An 18,457-nucleotide genomic window follows, 5' to 3' on the forward strand; every position below is an offset into this window, starting at 1 on the left:
CCTCCCCCGCATTAGTTCTTCCAACGGACCACATGTCAGAGATTCTTGGAGCAGGGTACAATTTAAATTACTGGTGGTCCACTAGTTATTTTCAGTCTAGGAGAACAAACACCAGATGTATTTTGGACAGGCTTTAAAGAGCATATAAAGAGACTGCAGTCTAGTTCTCAAATGGCGGGATGCAAAAAGTATCATCATGCATAATAATCTCACTATAGCAAAATTCAATTCATGTATCATCGTGTTCTTTGAAATAATTCCATGAGTGAAGAGTCCATATATAAAATAACATCATAAAAGTAAGACATGATTCATTCTTGATGTCTAGCAAGTGACCCAATTTTACATGGCTGGATAAAAGTGCAGCATGTATTGTTTATGCTTGGGGTAACATCTTATTTAAGTCTGTTTGATAATGTCTAGTGATTCTTAGTTATTAAAGAATCAAAATATCTATTAACTCAAGAAATGGTTTAGAGCCGCAATCAGTGTGATAATTTTGCTTCTTAAGGATCAGACAAGTTTTAAACCATCTTTCTTCTCCACTGGATAAATACATTGCTGCTTTGTTCAGTTTGTCTCCTTCCCAGCTCTTCCCAGTTTCCCTTCTCTCTTCTGCAGAACCCCCACTGCTTTCATGGTGACATTGACACTCAGCATAGCTACTAAACATGGTTTTTCTAACTGCTCCATGAGGCCAGGTGTGAACTGAGCAGCCACTGTGGCCAGCTGTGTGAAGCCTTTGATCTTTTATTTACATGTTGGTTTCCTGTTTTGGTGCTGGATGAGAATTCTTAACCAATCTTAGCTAAAAGGATTCAGAATTTCCTACAAAGGTTGAATTAGCAACCATCTGATAGAAGAAGAATTTGTATTAATGCTTTGATTTAGGGCTGTAACACCATGAAGTAAACATCTTAGGTTTTCTAGCCATAAGAAAAACAAACACACGTTCCTGTGGTGCAGGAATATTCTATTGGGTAATCAGTATCTACTAATCTCCATTTCCACTGAGAGTAACTTAAGTAAAATTTATTATTCATACTGTTTCATGAACTTATCAAGATATTTTGCATGATATTAGAAAAGAATTTTGCACTTTAATGTAACAAGGTGGATGGACCCTTTGTAGTGTTTCTTAGGGAGATCAAAATCTGTTATGGGTAACACCTATCACATTGTATACTTTCTAACTGGTCTTTTTTTTTTTCAAATAGAAAGGGTAACAGGAAGAATCTGGATGTATGGCTAACTATGTTAGCATTTAAATATAGAAAGTTTAAGTGTTTTCAAAATCTTGGTTTCAAAACAGTTTTATGAGGTTGAACTCATTGTTTCTAGGACTAGGGAATGACTCAGAAGCACACTGCTTCCCTAGCTAATCCAAGGCCTGGGATCAATCCCCACCATTACAAACATGCACGGAGCTATATCTCCACCCACAACTGTCAAGTGAACTAAAAAGATGCACAAGACCCAGACAGTGGAAGAAATATTACTCTTTCATTTATAAATGAATTCCAAGGCCTAGCATCTATAATGTTTAATTTACTTCTTGGTGGCTAAATATTATTTTAGAATGTAAAGTGTTGGCTAGATCTGTATGTAATCACAGTAGATCTAGAAACAATGGAAGTATTCAAGGGTAACCAGTTGGTTACCTACTGAAATTTAATGATTGACAGTTATTTGCCTCTAAAGATCCCATCATTATTCCGGGTAAGACGACTGTGGCTTCTGCAAGTTAGCCGATGACTGTTAAATCAAATATGGGCTTAGAGATAAGAAAACAAATCTAAATAATGTGTTTTAGTTGCTTCTCAGACATTTCTTATAGTGGTCATAAACTCAAAAGTACACATTTCTCATGTTGTCAATTTTTAGTGCTCTAAATGCCTGGAAGGGAGTACAAGTAGAGAAAGAGATGGATGAGAGAGAGAGAGAGAGAGAGAGAGAGAGAGAGAGAGAGAGAGAGAGAGAGAGAACAACAGGTGGAAATAGGGGAGGGAGGGGAAAGGGGAGACAAGGAAAAAGGGGTCAGAGAGAGAGAAATGGGTCAGAGAGGAAAAAGAGGCAAAGAGAGCAAACAGTCCCTTTTATAAGAAGCCAGGCCTACCTGGCTGTTTCTTATTAACTGTTGAGCAGAGCCTAAAAGAATGATAACACAGTAGAGGTGATAGATTTTAATGAGCCAGAACCCAATTTGTTTCTTCTAACATTGGAAGAATCCAAGCACATACATGTGAAATACAAGGCACCCTCATAAAGTGTTTCAATAGTTTTAATTAGCTTTGCCACTGTGTTGTCATGAAGACTAGACATTCTGATGCCAACCAATTTTATTGGGAAGAGATTTATGTTCCAGACAGTGGAAATCATAAGAATTCATTAGGAAAACAAAATCATATGGTCATATTTCAAGATTAAAAAATTTCTACCATAGAATAATGTTGAGCACAATTAATGGAACCAATGGGAAAATGTTGATTATTACCATAGTACCATAAGAAATAGTTGATAGAATAATAATAATATAGTATTGTGGTGATGAAAGTAATCTTAACTATTTGCAAAACAAAATCTATAGAAAGATGCTGGTGAGTGTTTTAATGTGAAAGGGGGAAAATAGAGCTCCAGACTTTTAAAGAAATTTCTAAAGGCATTAGGGTCAGGTCAGGAGTTGGCAAAGGAGTCAAGATGGATTCTCAGTACCCACTTAAGTGGCACACAATTACTTATAACTCTAGCTGCAGGGCTCTGAAGCCTCTGGCCTCTGTAGACACCAAAGTTCTGTGCAGCCAGGATCATGTGCACATACCCATCCCCACAAACAGGTACATACTTTCAAAATTAATCTTAAAAAGAAAAGGAATTCCTACGGAGATATAGACAGGCAGGGAGTATATTAAAGAGGTATACAAATTCTGGGTCTGGAAAGATAGTTCAGTATTCAAGAGAGAATATTTTTGTTGAAGAGGACCTGAGTTCATTTCTTGCACTATATGCCAATTTCAACCATCTTTAACTCCATCTCTAGGGGATTTGGTGCACTTGTCTGTCATACTTGAGCACCTGACCTCAGGTGCACAAATTCCCTACATATAATTAAAATGTAATAAACATATTAAAAAGCAAAATTAATTCTCTGTTGAAACTCATAGGGATAGTAAAATCATCCATGTGCTTTGTGCTTGCTGACTGTCAATCTAAATCTAGGTACCAAGAGGAGGCTGGGATGTACCAAAGGCAGAGTTTTAGTGTAATGTTGAAACTGATGGAAGAGCAAAGTGTTTGTTATTATAATAGTAACATTTTTTTTGTTTTTTTTTGTTTTTATATTTTATTTTTTATTAGTAACTTTTTAAAAAAGGTTAATCAAAGGCTTTATAAGTTTGGTAATGCTCAATAACAAGATGCTCATACAATCAGATGTGTAACCCAATACCCAACATAGATACAGCAACTATCTTTGATTGGTGGAGACACGCGAACATCTGCCTCCATGTTCCTCTCTCTCTCTCTCTCTCTCTCTCTCTCTCTCTCTCTCTCTTTCTCTCTCTTTCATCGCCTAGCTCCTCCTCTTCTTCTCCTCCTCCTCTCCTTACTCCTCTTCCTCTCCTTACTCCTCCCACCTGAGCTCCTCCTACATATCACTCTTCCTGTAAAAATAAAACTTTCCTCTCAAAATTCAATTAGAGCATAACTATACCAATTTGTATCAGTAAGGTACAAGATAGACCTAATGCCACTCCATCATTTTGTTGACTAACCAGAACCTTTGTTGCCTTTCCTAATTAAAAGACTTTGTTCTGAGCCTGGCTTTTTTCTTGGCTTTAGAATGAATGTCAGCTGAAAACAATTCTCTCAAATTTTTTCCCTCAAAGTAAATAGCTGGGATTGGCTATGAGACTATAAGTCTTCAACCCATCAGAAATCCAGAATGACTGAATTAACTGAAATTATGGAAAGGACAAAGCATAGCTTCTAAAACTTAGCAAATTTATAGAGACCACTGAACACCTGGGCAGTCCCTATACTACAAAATGTAGTAACATTAACAATCAAAACAAACAAAAAAAACCTGTCTTAGACAAGTTCTAGAGATCTAAACTGTGATGAAGATTCATGTATGGATTATTGATAAAGACAATTGTGACTGAGGAGACAAGACATGGAAAGTGCTAACTCCGTGAAGTCTCTATCTCAGACAGATATCTTAAAAGAAGAGTTGTGCTGGGGTCCTACAGTGGAACTCCAGGGTGTGTAGTTTGTCCTCCATATTGCCTAAGGACCATCCCAGTAGAATAGAAAGTGCCAAGCCCTTATAGCTCACTATAAGAGGGAGATAATTCTCAGATTCTGGATTCTAAAAGTGAAACTCCCTTATGGACAAGAAGAGAATGGAGCAGAACAGAAACATCATCCACCTGTCATGGTAACCCCAAGTCTGTGTCAAGATTCTTCTTGAATATAAATAATAATTGTTCAAGATCTGAAGACAACAAATTTTGCTTAGCAACCATCAAACAGCTAAGAAAGTCACAAACACATATGCAGCATTTTTTGCCGCTCTTCATAGTAAAAAGGACTGCCAAAACCAATCCTCTAGACTCAGAACCATTTAGTCACTGCGACTTTAGAAAAATCATATATTACTGAGCCTCTGTCTACTCATCTACCAATGGGAGATATTCTACATTTAGTTATCTTATTTGAATGTTAAATGTATGATGTGCTATGCATGATTTCTGATAAAACAAAACAAAGACCTCAAAACAAAAACACCCTATGAGATGGGCAGTAGTTGTGCCCTTGCATGCCTTTAATCCCAGTACTAAGGAAGCAGAGGCAGGCTGACCTCTCCATTTGAAGCCAGTCTGGTCTACAGAGTGAGTTTCAAGACAGCACAGTGAGGACTATATACCAAAACCCTGTCTCAAGAAACCAAAAACCAAAAGCAAAACCAAAACTATTCCATGACTGGCAGATGATTGGAATATTCCTTTTGCATACTAGAGCATTAGAACTGTTCAGGGTCCTGGAAGGAGTTAAAAAAACTTATGATGTTAATCTGTCCTGTGATTCTATGACTTCTAAAAATAATGAAATGTGGAGAATTAGTGGTTCTCCTGCTCTACCAGCATTAATGTCAAGTGTACAGTGATCCTTGGAAAGTGTAGTTACTTTTTGAGTCCCAAACTTCTTTAGTACTTTATACAATTTGTAAGCACTTTAAAGGAATCTTCTATATTTTGCTTGTATCTTATATGAGCCCATATAGGATAGAATAATTAGAATATCAATTGTTGATATTTACATAGAAGATGGCATCAGACAAATGACCAATAATTTTTTTTAATTAGCAGGATTGTTGATTTGACTGAATTACTAGAGCTCACAAAGTTTAAAAAAGCATAATCAAAAGTTGACAATCATTTTTCGGCATTTTGTGGTGTGTACCCACTGTGGAATATGTCATCTTTGTTTTTCGTTTGGTAGCAAGCTAAAATTTGGCTCAGTGTTTCACAGTTCATCACCATGTTACCATAACAGTGAGCACAGGAAAATGAAGTCCAGTCTCTATACTGAGAGTAGCTAGGCATTTATGCTTATAAATATATGAAGTTTCTGTACTTGTTTCTAGACTAATTAAATTCTACTATGTATAATTAACATATATAACCCACCAATGATCTCTGAAAATGATTTGATAACAAAATAGAGCTGAATATCTGTAAGTAAGGTCAAATATTGTTGATATGAGGCTTATCCTAGGGAAATGTTTGCAGGGAGCAGTATAAGGAAGTCAGCTGGGCTATATCACTTTCTGCTCATCCAACTTGACCATGAGTGACCAAGAATTTGAAAACCAATGCTTTCATAGTAACGCCTTATTTGCCTGGATCATCCAGCCTGTTGTTTAGTCTAATAGACTTTCTGCTTTGTTGGTTTCATTCAAGATTTTCTAATTCCCTCACATTTGGCTCCTGTAGTACATTCTTGTGAATGGGTGGGCATCCTGAAAGTTTCCATTTTTCTTATTGGGAAAGAATGTGGGACCTATTCTAATTTTTATTCAGCAGAATTACATTCTGTAAGATTTTCCTGAGAAAAGACTTATAATCCTCCTAATAGTAATGTAGCTGAATGTGTATTCTATAGGCACAAGTCATGCTATGCCTATCATCAAGAATTTGCCACTTTAGTCAGCTCTTAAAACACCCATTCTTGACCCTGTAGCATCTACTGACATTTGAAGAATGTAGTAGAATGATCATAAATGATTTTATTTCACCACGTAACAACTCAGTGGTAGAATCTGAATTCATGCCTCAAGTGTCTGCAGATGACTCTAGAGAACTATTCTCGTTTGAACTTTGAAGGACTTAGGAGAAACACTTACATGGAATAAGTGGTACAAATCTACTAGGCAGACCAAAAGTATTCTTTCAAGAGTTGCTATAGTCATTGGGGAGAAGCAAAAGGAATTTGGGAATTTTCCAGGAAGTTGAAAGTTTGTTTGTTTGCTTGCTTCTTTTTTAAATCAAAAATTCAAATTACAAATTTTAGAGGAGAAGAGGCAGTTGTTGGAAAAGCCTGGGCTCTGGTAGCTCCAGAAAGCTCAGGCACTTGCCTCCAATGCATAAACTAGAAAACGAATGATCAAGGAGAGTGAGGAAGGGGATTTCACTGTGAAAACAGGATCAAATAAAGGAATCCAGTGACTCCAAGTCATTTTTAGAGTACTGATATGAAGTTCATGTGTAAATGGAGGACTAGTGACATGCACTATTAAGTAGTCCTGGTCAAGGTGTGGTCCCACCCGTCACCCGCCCTACTTGATCTGTTCTACGGGGTGATGCGTAAGTTACAAGGACTGCAGGAAAAGAAATCCTTTCTGGGAGACCAGTCCCTTCTTTGAGTCATGTCAGGATTCTTTCTTTTCTTTCACCCTGCATTGGATCTTGTGGGAAGTTTTTCTTTGCGATCTATTATTGAGGAGAAGGACACAAGCATCTCTTTAGAAACCATTTCTCCTTTCAAGATGGTTTCAGAAGCATTTCAGTAACAGTATAAAATCACCCAGCTTCTTCTGATAGGCCAGGGCAGCTGCACACATAGTAGACAGGAATACATGAACAGCACATTTTCAGAGACTTTCATGGACTCTTCCTTCTTCTGTTCCTGGAGCCAAATAGTGCCATCCCTGCTTCCCCTGGAGTTGCTGCTCTTTGTGGCACACATTGTGCATGGATGCATACATTGGCAGATAGTAAGCAGGAACTGGAATCCTAGCTTGACATTTGGTCCTTGTGGTTTTCTTGAAAAAATCCAGAGGCCCAAGAACAGAGTACCTCTATTGATAGGCTCAGCAGTTCACACCACCGACTCTATAACATCCAATCTTCTGCTCTTTCCCACAGTAAAAAGGTGCTCAGTAAATGAATTAGACAAAAAATCAGAGAAAAACTCTCATGGTTGAAAAAAAGGATATAAAAAAGATGCCTGCTTTTTTAATCTCTCCAGTGAGATTTCTAGCTGGTCAAAATTTACTTGCTATTTTAATCTTTTTTAAATGGGGGGGGGGAGAAGGGGAGGAGGGAAGAAAAGAGAGAACTGGGTTTCTTTCTCCTTGCTTGTAATTATTCTCTCCAATCAGGAGGTAGTTTCAAGGGTGGCCAACACTGTCAATCACTCTGCACCCTCCTTTGAAACTCACTGATTATGGGAAAGTGCTTTGCATGTAATCACTTCAATTACTCAATAAAACTTCCTGTGTGCTTTCAGCTGCGTCTTAAATTTAGGATTTTAAAGACACTTTGGTGCATTTTCCTTACATTCTTACACACAATTGAAGAAAACAGAATAAAATAACTCTTAAATATGACCACACATTGAGTTATCCAAATGAGCTTACCCTGTGTAGTAGTCTTCTAGGGTTAGCATGGACAATAGAGATGGCAAAGGCATCACAGAAAGGAGCTTTCTGCAGAGGTTTAATCCAAGACTGCAAATTCCAGGGAGATTGCAAGCTGGGAACTTGGTCAGCAAGCTATTGCATTTGAAACCATTCATTTTGTCAGAAATTCCTCTGGCATGAAGTGCTGGGGTTACTTTATGGGTGATACACTTCTCTGGCCTTGAACTTGGCTGAAAACAAAACAAAAAGCAAAAATAAATAAATAAAGCAAAATACTGAACCATAAAGCATCCCCAAACAAAGCATCCATAGCAACTCATTCTCCCTTTGCTGAAACATAAAACACAGGGACCTGGTGGTATAGTACAAACGAGATTGTCTGTATCTTTGAGGGCAACGACCTGCTCTAGCATATTATCATTAGTCTGTTGGCAAAGTGGCCAGGGGACGTTGCCAGGCTTCTGACCATGGGTGGTGTGTGGTTTGCAGGACGAAACTGAGGACTCCTGCCCCAATTGGCTCAGTGATGGAGCTCCTTTCAGAATGGCCAGTCACTCAAGCAACATGGTGCCAGGGGTCATAGACTTCTCCGTGTGAACCTCTGCACCCTTAGAAACCCAATCATGAGCAATATAATGAGATTTGGGGGTTTCATGTTCTGTTGATAGCCTTCTTTAATTTAAGCACTCAAAAGTATGTCAGCATCTTAGGAAAAAGTATACACACATTTATTTTAAGCACCTACAACCTGGAGAATATGTCCCACACACTGATGACACTGAGGTACATGAGGCTTGGACTTGTCCTCCAGGAGGTCATAGCTTTAGAAGAAGGATCTTTTCCGAATGCATGATGATTAGAACCCTCCATACTTTACACTGGGCTCAGGCATTCACTCCCAGGGTAAGAATAAGTAAGGTGACTGGTAAAAGTCTCTTCTCCATAGCAGTTTTTGAAGCTAAACATTTCTTGCATCTATCTATCTATCTATCTATCTATCTATCTATCTACCTATCTATCTATCCATCCATCTATATCTCCCTCTATCTATTATCATCTATCTATTATCTGTGTGGATATGTGTAGAAGCATGTAAGTGGCAACTCATATGTGGAGAGGAGAAGACATTAAAAGAGTCATTTCTCCCATGGAGAATCTGGGGATCAAACTCATTTTGTCAAGCGTAGCAAATATTTTAACTGATGATACATTTGCAGGCTCAGCTTCTGAATCCTTGAACCTATTCTTAGCTACAGCTACTTAAAAAAATTTTCAGTTAAGAAATTTTTATGTGCCCCTAATATAGTAGTATATAATGTGGGTATGAAAATCAACATTTATTAATACTAAATTATACAGACATTTACTTTCAAGCTATATTTATATACATATATATGTGTGTGTATGTGTATACACACATATAATTTTACCTCTTATTATAGACACATAAATGTACATATTAATAAAATGGATATGTTCATGTATTTTAAGAATTAAATGTTGGCTGAATACTTGATACCCCAGGGTTTCAAATTAAAGTTCATTAAAGTTTTTCAGAGTTGATCATCATTTCATTTTTATAATGGTAATGTTAAAAATGACGCTATACATAAATATGTAGTATAAATTAACTGAAATATATTTAGAGTCATTTCATAAATTGTTATAATATTTGTCTTAATTAAAAATTATTTAAAATATTTTTATCAACCTCAAGTTAACAACTCAAACAGCCATTAAATCAAAGCAAAACAAACCAATCAACCTACCAAACAAAAAGGATATAACCCAATACAATCCAAAGATAAATGAATTTAATTCCAAGAAATAAAGTAGGAAAATAAAAACCATTTTTGCACTAATTAAACATTTTCTTTCAAGAGGTACATAAAATTATGTATGTACAGAAAGACAGTTCTACCCACAACATACAGTCCCTTAACATTTGAGATGAGGTGTTTTTCGGCAGCATCTGTGGAGTTTATAAGGTATAGTAGAACACAATTCTTATTGTGTTTGGAACCAAGGCTGCAGTGAACCTGTGTGATGCAACACAGGCCAGTGCTTTCAGAACTTGACTGCCTTCATTATGAAATTGATTTAAAAATTTCATTTGGTCCAATTTCATGTTCAGAAACTTTGACTTTTAGAATTGAAAAGAAATTATTGATATACTTGCTATGAGGACTTGACAAGCAGTTTAGAAGCTGGGCCCTAGTTCTATGCCACTATTTTATTCATCTCTCTCCACTCTCCCTCTCCCCCTCTCTTCATGTGTGTGTGTGTGTGTGTGTGTGTGTGTGTGTGCGTGTGCATGTGCAATTGCATGTGGCTTCAGAATCGAGAAGAAGGCATCAGATCCCCTGAAACTGGAGTCACAGGTTCTCATGGGCTACCACCTGTAAGAGAAGTAGTACACACTGAATTCAGCTCTTCTGTAAGACCTGCAAGTTCTTGTACCCACTGAGCTATCTTCCCAGCCTCTATTTTTTGATGTATATAGTTCCTTATTTTTTCACTTCATTGTTCTTAATATGACAAAATTCAAGGCAGAAGAACTGTGAACTATTCATTTAGAATCTGTTCAATTTGGTCTGCTGTAACAAAAATGTCTTAAATTGGATAACTTATAAACCATAGAGATATATTTCTAACAGCTCTGGAGACTGCTGAGGACACTTCGTTAATGTGTGATCTCCAGGTACCATGTGGTACTAGGTCTCTTTTACAAGTACATTAGCCCTAGCCATATGAATGTCACCCCCTACAGTCTAATACTTCTAAAGCCCTGTCATAATACAATAACTTAATCACTTTGGGAATTGTTTGACAACAATTGGGGGAAGGGCGATTAACAATTTAACCATAGGCATTTTGAAGGCAGTTTCATAACGTGACCATTTTGCAAATAACAAAAGTTAGGTTTCCCTGCATGACCTATTATCTCTCCAGTCATGAACTTATGACGAAGTTTATTATTCCAGTCATCTGTTCCCTACAATCCTCTACGTCAATGTGTAGAAGACATTAAATGTAACCAGAAAGCAATTTTTCCCCCATAGTCATGACACTATTGAAGTAACATACACAGCTTGTCTGGTAGGTCTGTATTTTGTGTGTAACATTCAGTGCTAGCTAATTCCTTTTCTCCATTAGAGGACTCCATAGCTCTTTCTAGTACTATTAAATATATCCAACCATGGGGAAGTTTCCAGATCAGTTGAACATGGATTTTTCTGTGTCCTTTAATCAATGTCAAGAGCAACGGCCATAGCTTTTATTGTTTTGGAGACCTCTGAGGCCTATCTGACTAACAACACCTAGGAGCAAATACCATGGCTGACACTGAAGGGTCTTGTTGTTCTCCTTGTTGTTTGTTTGTTTGTTTAATAGATGATGACTCCCGGGCCCATTATTTTGTTTCTGTTAAAACCCTTTAAAAAATGACTAGTCTGTTTCTGACAAGGCTTCTTCACACGTTAGTTTGGTTAGGCTACCCTCAATCCGTTTAAGTTCATTATGCCTCTGTCCTCATCCACTGCCAACATTTAACACCCAGTATTTATTCCCTTATCTTTCATATCACATGTGTTCTACTATGATCTCAAATTATACCTTAAGTGGACTGAAAAATAGTAGTTTTCCAGATGGTCTCATCACACACCGTCATTTCACTTACCTCTCCATCATTCCCTCTTTCCCCATCCCCAAACTCATCCTACTTAAACTTCTCCAGCTCAACTATTTTCCCTCTCTACTTTATTTATAGTCTATTTACCACTGTCTATTGATGAACACGCCCCCCCACCCCATGGCCTTTTTCTTGTTTCCAGACTTCTATATATAGTCTAAGTTATGTTCATCACTCTAGAAGTTTTTTAAAAAATAAAATTAGCAATAGAAATATCATATGACCCATGTATGCCACTTCTGTGCATACACCTAAAGGACTTTATGCCTGCTACAGAGATGCTTGTACAATCATGTTCATTGCTGCTATATTCATAAGTGCTGGGAAATAGAATCAGCATAGATCATCCATTAGGTAATGAATGAACAAGGAAAATATGATTCATATATCTTATGAGATTTTTTAAAATGCAACTATAAAGAAAAATGACAGTTTTAGATAAATGGATAAAACTGAAAAAAAAAATTACTGAGTGAGGTTATCCAGTCTCAGAAATACAAATGTTACATCTTCTCATATGTGTATTGATTCTTTTTTTGTGTGATAATTTCCTTATTATTTACAAAAACCATTGAGCAAGTACATTTGCTTGTTAATGAACATTGTAGTTATTCAAGGAAACAGGTTCAATTGTTTTATTCTGAGGGCAGTAAGTAGTCACCCAAACAGTAAGTACATTTGCCACTTTCCAAAACTAAGTTCCACTAGCACCAAGTTTTCTGAAGAAATGCTAGCTATGTTTTTCACATGAAAAAACTGTATTAAGGAGGTCATGTTATTGATCTAGGCTGGCACATCTAAAGAATTAAGAAAAAATTGACACATGAACAATTGGAAGCATATTAATTATTAAAAATAGTTTACATTTAAGAAAGGGAAGATGTGAGTCTTGACTACTTCAAGAGTCTGATGCTAGTGATTCTAAAAAATGTCTGCCACTGAAGATATTAGAGAGTCTTAGCTATTTAAAAGGGGAATTCATAGTTGAAGTATGTTAGTCTGGCATGGAAATGCTTTCTACAATGAACAAGGCTGAAGACAGCTGAGACACCGGATCAGATAATAGGTGCATCCTGGAAATGCAACTTTCAAACTATATTTGAAATGCCTGAATTTCTTCTACCTGTTTTAGGCTTAGATTTTTTTAAATCTACTTTTAATAAAGGTTCTTAAATGTTTTAACCTCTCTTCTAGCCCATCATCCACCAGAGGTAGTAGAAAGGAAAGGTTAATAATAGGATGTAGACCTATTTAGAATTTATTTTTTTTAGCAAATACAATCTGTACTGTCAGGATATCAGCAGATCATTAGTTCAGTTTATTCAAAGCATCAGCAGCTTGATTCACTCACAAACACCATTTACAAATCAGCAATGGCTGAGTCTGTAGAAGCAGCAAGAAGCCCCAGAACACCACCAGAAGATTTTTGGTGGTTTTCACTCTATGAAGTCATGACAAATGATGACCAGCAAAGAATGGTAAGATGTACCAAAACCACCGAGCCTTGTCAGTGAAGACCAGGGTCAGCAAAGGGCAGTAATGACAAGCAAAGAATGCTAAGGCATCCCAATTGTCTACTGTCTGTTGGGTTATATTTATATCCTTTCCAAATATCACGTGTTCTCTCAGCATCCGGTCCAGCAAAACATCACATGATCTTTTCCAGGCTGCTTTTAGAAAACACCATGTGTCTGTTCTTAGCAAAAAATCCTCCCACATGTCTGCTTCAGCAAAAACATCCTCTCAGAATACAATTTCCAGGAAAAATATCACATGACACACAACTGAGTCTCTAAAGAAACCAGAAATTTTCACTTCACCTGATTTTCCCCAAAACATTTCATAACTAGAAAACAGTCCTAACTTCTTATTTCTTGTTAGCCTCATTGAGCCCAATTTAATTTTTCTATCCTGCTGGACTTCCAAACCATCATGCTTTCTTTCATTTATAAGACTTACTATCTGAAGTAATTTTAGTCATCATTGATTTAAATATATGATGCCTCATCACACTAGAAATATCATCTCTGGATACTGGATATCTGACATAACTTTGTTAGGAGAGTTTTGTGAAAGTATGAAACCATCATTAATAGAGAATAGGCACTAGATATGCTCTCTTTAAAAAGGAAAAGAAATGTACTACATTTTCTGTATCCATTCTTCCATTGAGGGCCATCTGGGTTGTTTCCAAATTCTGGCTATTATAAATAAGGCTGCTATAAACATGGTGGAGCATGTGTCTTTGTTATATGTAGGATCATCTTTTGGGTATAGGCCTAGCAGTGGTATGGCTGGGTCTTTAGATAAAACTATTTCCAAATTTTTGAGGAACCTTCCAAACTGATTTCCAAAGTTGTTGTAGCAGCTTGCAATCCCACCAGCAATGGAGGAGTGTTCCTCTTTCTCTACATCTTCTCCAGCATCTGCTGTCACCTGGGTTTTTGATCTTAGCCATTCTGACTGGCTTGAGGTAGAATCTCAGGGTTGTTTTGATTTGCACTTCCCCGATGACTAAGGATGTTGTTTTTTAGTTGTTTCTCAGCCGTTTGAGATTCCTCAGTTGAGAATTCTTTATTCAGCTCCATACCCCATTTTTAATTATGTTATTTGGTTGCCCCTTTTAGAGGGAAAGGAGAGGAGAGATGGGGATAGGGTTTGCAGAGGGGAGACCAGGAAGGAGGACAACATTTGAAATGTAAATAAATAAAATAATTAATAAAAAATAAAAAGGAAAGAAAAAAAGAAATACATGCACACAAGAGCTGGAATACGTAGGTCTCTGATTAGACAGGAGGGACACAAAATATGATGAAGCAAAATGACTTTTCATTAGGAGCCCTGACAGGGAAATCATTTGGGTATCAGGATAAGAGACCAACCTCTAGAGCATCATCTAAGAGCCAGTACACAGGAACAAAACTGACCCAGAGAATATAAGGAAATAGCACATAAAAAAATGTGATAGTATGATATTTTGGAACCCAAGTGAAACTGTGGTTCCCAGTTAGTAATTGTGGTATAGTATCAGAAGAAACTAGTCATTTCCTGATTAAGCTTAGAGGTGATAGAAGTGTGTACAGGCCTTGTAGATGTCAACATTAAATTCATTTTATTGTCTTTCACTTTTATCGGAAAGTAAGTAGTATGCTAAAAAAAGAGAAAGAGACCTGTAAAGTAGTCTCATTTAAATCATTCCTTTATCGTTCTCCATGATGGACCTTTTAATACAAATTTTGCCTCTTATGGAAAACTCATGATCCATAGTTTTACGACTGGATTCTCTAATATGATTTTAACCATGGGGGCATAGAGAGCCACAGCAGTCACAGCAGGAAGTCTTTTGAGGAGGTAATTAATGATGCAATCAAAGGCATTTCTATTGGTTTTTTGTTTGGTTTTTGGTTCTAGGGATCAGTTTCAGGGCCATGTGCATTTCATGGTATTGTTCTTACCAGTGATTTTCATCCCAATATTTCCTCATTCTTAAATCAAATGTATTGACTCATTACATTTTAAGGAATTTAGTTTTGAAAAATGTTATTCAGCTAGACATGCTTAATGAGTAGCTGCCAAAAGTTTTGTAAATAAAAGAAACACAATTTGGCAAGAGTTTTTAAAGAATGATATACCCAACTACTGACTATTTGAAGAAATACTTTGGAATTTATTATATGGACTTTATCTAAATGCATCTTCAACATGTGCAAATGTAATTATATGCATACTTATTATCATCAATATGTTCTTAATTTATTATATGTAAATAAATGCAAATCATAGCATGCAAAATTTGGAAAGCACTTGATTGTTTAGCTATTCATGCTGAAACACTCTGGGTCCAATATTTCACATGTAATATTATTATCTGAAGCAATATAACAAAAGAATTATTTACAAACTACCATATTAATTCAAGCTGTGAGTAAGGGCTGGGAATACAGGTCAGTAGTACAGCATTTGCCTAATATTAATAATTTCAAGCCTTTGATCCTCGGGACTGATAAAAGAATGACAGAGGTAGACATTAATATTGAGCATCAGGGTAAATAGCAGCTTCATTTTGGAGTGAAGTTTTGTCTCTCTTCATTTGAATGACAAAGGTTTACCTATAGCTTTCTCCAAGGATGGGGGGGGGGTGGGAGGCAAGAGAGGCAGGAGGCAGGCGTGTTTGGAACTCACTTTACTTGTTTGCTTTTTAAAAAGTGGCTAAGTATGATAGATAAATACTTAGGAAATTTAGGGTTTCACCAGTAACTGCACCCTGCTTTGAGCTGGTTAAATTCAAGTAGTTATTTTTCTTTACTCATTTTAAACTTCCTTCAAAAAGAGTTTTTTTTTTCTTTCTTCTCTTGCTTTTGCACAGGCAGTCTGCCAAATGTTAATAAATTTAGTGAGGTCTGACAAGTCTGTTTATATATTTGCGAACTATGAAGATCAGGGGGGTCCTGAAGCTGATATGAAAGAAGTGTAAGGTGTCAACTCGGTAATTTAAAACACATTACTGGACAGTTATTTTTTTCTCCTAATGCTATTGTCATTGAATTTTATTCCTGTTGAAAAACAAGAATCTCTGGTTTTGAGTGAGGTTAAATATTTCAAAGATTTTTCTACATGTATGCGTTTGTAGAGTTCTTTCTTTCCTTCATTTTTGTATTTAAACAACTCTTAATGATATGTGTCTTTTCTGAATTATTGTACATTTTATCTCAGATGATTAGCCAAAATTTGCATGATTAAGTATTTACCTGTTAGAGCTACATAACTGAATCACATGTAAATCTAGGAGCTGACATAACCTTGTAAGTATGAGTTAAAGAAAAGATTACATGGAAAACTTACACTTTAAAATTATTGCATTTATGAGGATTTATTATGTGGGAATGGTTTTACAACACCGTTTTAATACTGCTATAAAAATATATTTATGCACATTTATACTTTATTACTCATAAATATCCACCAAATAGGTAGAAGGAGTGTCACAGAGCTGCTGAGAGAGTGAGTGGTACTGGTGGGTACCGAGAGACTAAGAGACTGCAGTGGCAAAATGCAGAGAAAGAATGTTTGCATCTGAATGGTAGTAGTGCACAGCACCACCAATAGTGCCTACCTCACAGGATTGTTATGGGGATAAAATGATACAGTGTTATACAACAGTCTTTCCAAGTTCTTGATATATAATAGCTTGCCAATAGACAGTAGGGTCAGCATTGAATCTAACTGACACCACTATGTTTTTAGTTCATAAACAGAGACAAAGTAAGTTCTACTCTTCCTATCTATAGGTGTACATGTTTGCACAAGTGTTCCCATTGTGTGTGTGTGTGTGTGTGTGTGTGTGTGTAAACAGTAAGCCTAAGGTTAAAATTGCTATGTTCCTTAATCCGTCATTGCTTTATTTTTTTTTTTCAGATAGGGTTTCTCATCGAACCTGGAGCTCATTAATTCAGCCAGACAGATTGTCCAACAAGACTTAGAGATCCACTTGTCTTTCCCTCACCAACACTGGGATGTGTGCACTATTCCCAACATGGGTGATGGAAAGCTGAACTCATATTCTCTTGCATGATACATGTGATTCTGTTGGTGCTGGGAATTAATCCCAGAGGCTCACTCATGGTAGACAATACTTTACAGCTGAACTTCATCTCTAGCCCTTGACTGCAACTTTGGATAGACTGGATCATGTTTATGGGGCTGTATTTTCAGCTGGAGCTAGTAGTTTGAGAGGCCATGTGAACTAGACAAGAGCTAAGAATGAATAGTTACAGAATTGCTATTATGTGTATCCTATGACTTAGGACCACCGTAGATAATTGGAAATAGATTGATTGATTGATTGATTGATTGATTGATTGATTGATTTTGGAAGGCAGAATTATGATGGAATTATTTGAGATCAACATGAGGATTTTCTAATGGTACAATAACTCAGCAGCAGACAAGACTGTACGAAATGATAGTGAATATTTGTTTGTGAAAAAGAAATAAGAGAGAAACAATGACTACATTGGTTGAAAAGCAATGAATTAACTAGGATGCTACATCCAATATTTTATTTCAATGTCTAAAAAATGTGTGTAATCACTTATAGAGTTCTTGAGAAAACCTCAATTTGATGTAGAATGTTGTGAGGGATTGGGCAATCATAGTAATGACTAAGACAAGTAACCCTTCTAACTACCTAAGAGATGGAATCTTTCTTATTATCAATAGATATATTTCGATCCAATGTCTACTTTCAATTCAAGTTCAGAATTGACGAAAGCCCCTCCCTCCCGTCTCTAGGCTGCTGTGCTATTATTTCCCCATTCTTTACAGGTTCATAACTCGGGTATTTGCGGTTTCATCTAACTTTATTTGCATTATAATCTTAGATTTGCTGTTTGTAGCCAAACTTAACACATGCCTATTAAATGGAGATAGAAATAGCACATATCACACAAGCTTGTTATAGAGGAGAAAATCATATTGGAAAGCATAAGATACATATGGGCTCAGAATAGAAATTGAATTGAGGATTTATTTTATTTATGGTCTAGAGTTGATTCAACTAAATATTTCCCAAAATTTAATATGAGAGATAGCCCAAGAATTTCACATACATATTTCTTGCATGAATGAAAATGGTGTTTTTAGCTATGGAAAATATTACAAATATAAATAACTAGAAAAGTATGGATATTTGACTATTACTGAATGACAATGTTTGAAGTCTAGGAAAGTTGAAGAAGAAAGAAATATAAACTGAGTTCTAATTACCCAACAGTTAAATCATTACAATGCAGTCCAGAAAATAGAAATACAAAATTTAAAAAAAAATCTTGAAATAATAATATGTA

This window comes from Grammomys surdaster, unplaced genomic scaffold (assembly GCF_004785775.1).
Source record: "Grammomys surdaster isolate TR1022 unplaced genomic scaffold, NIH_TR_1.0 264, whole genome shotgun sequence".
NCBI classification, from domain to species: domain Eukaryota; kingdom Metazoa; phylum Chordata; class Mammalia; order Rodentia; family Muridae; genus Grammomys; species Grammomys surdaster.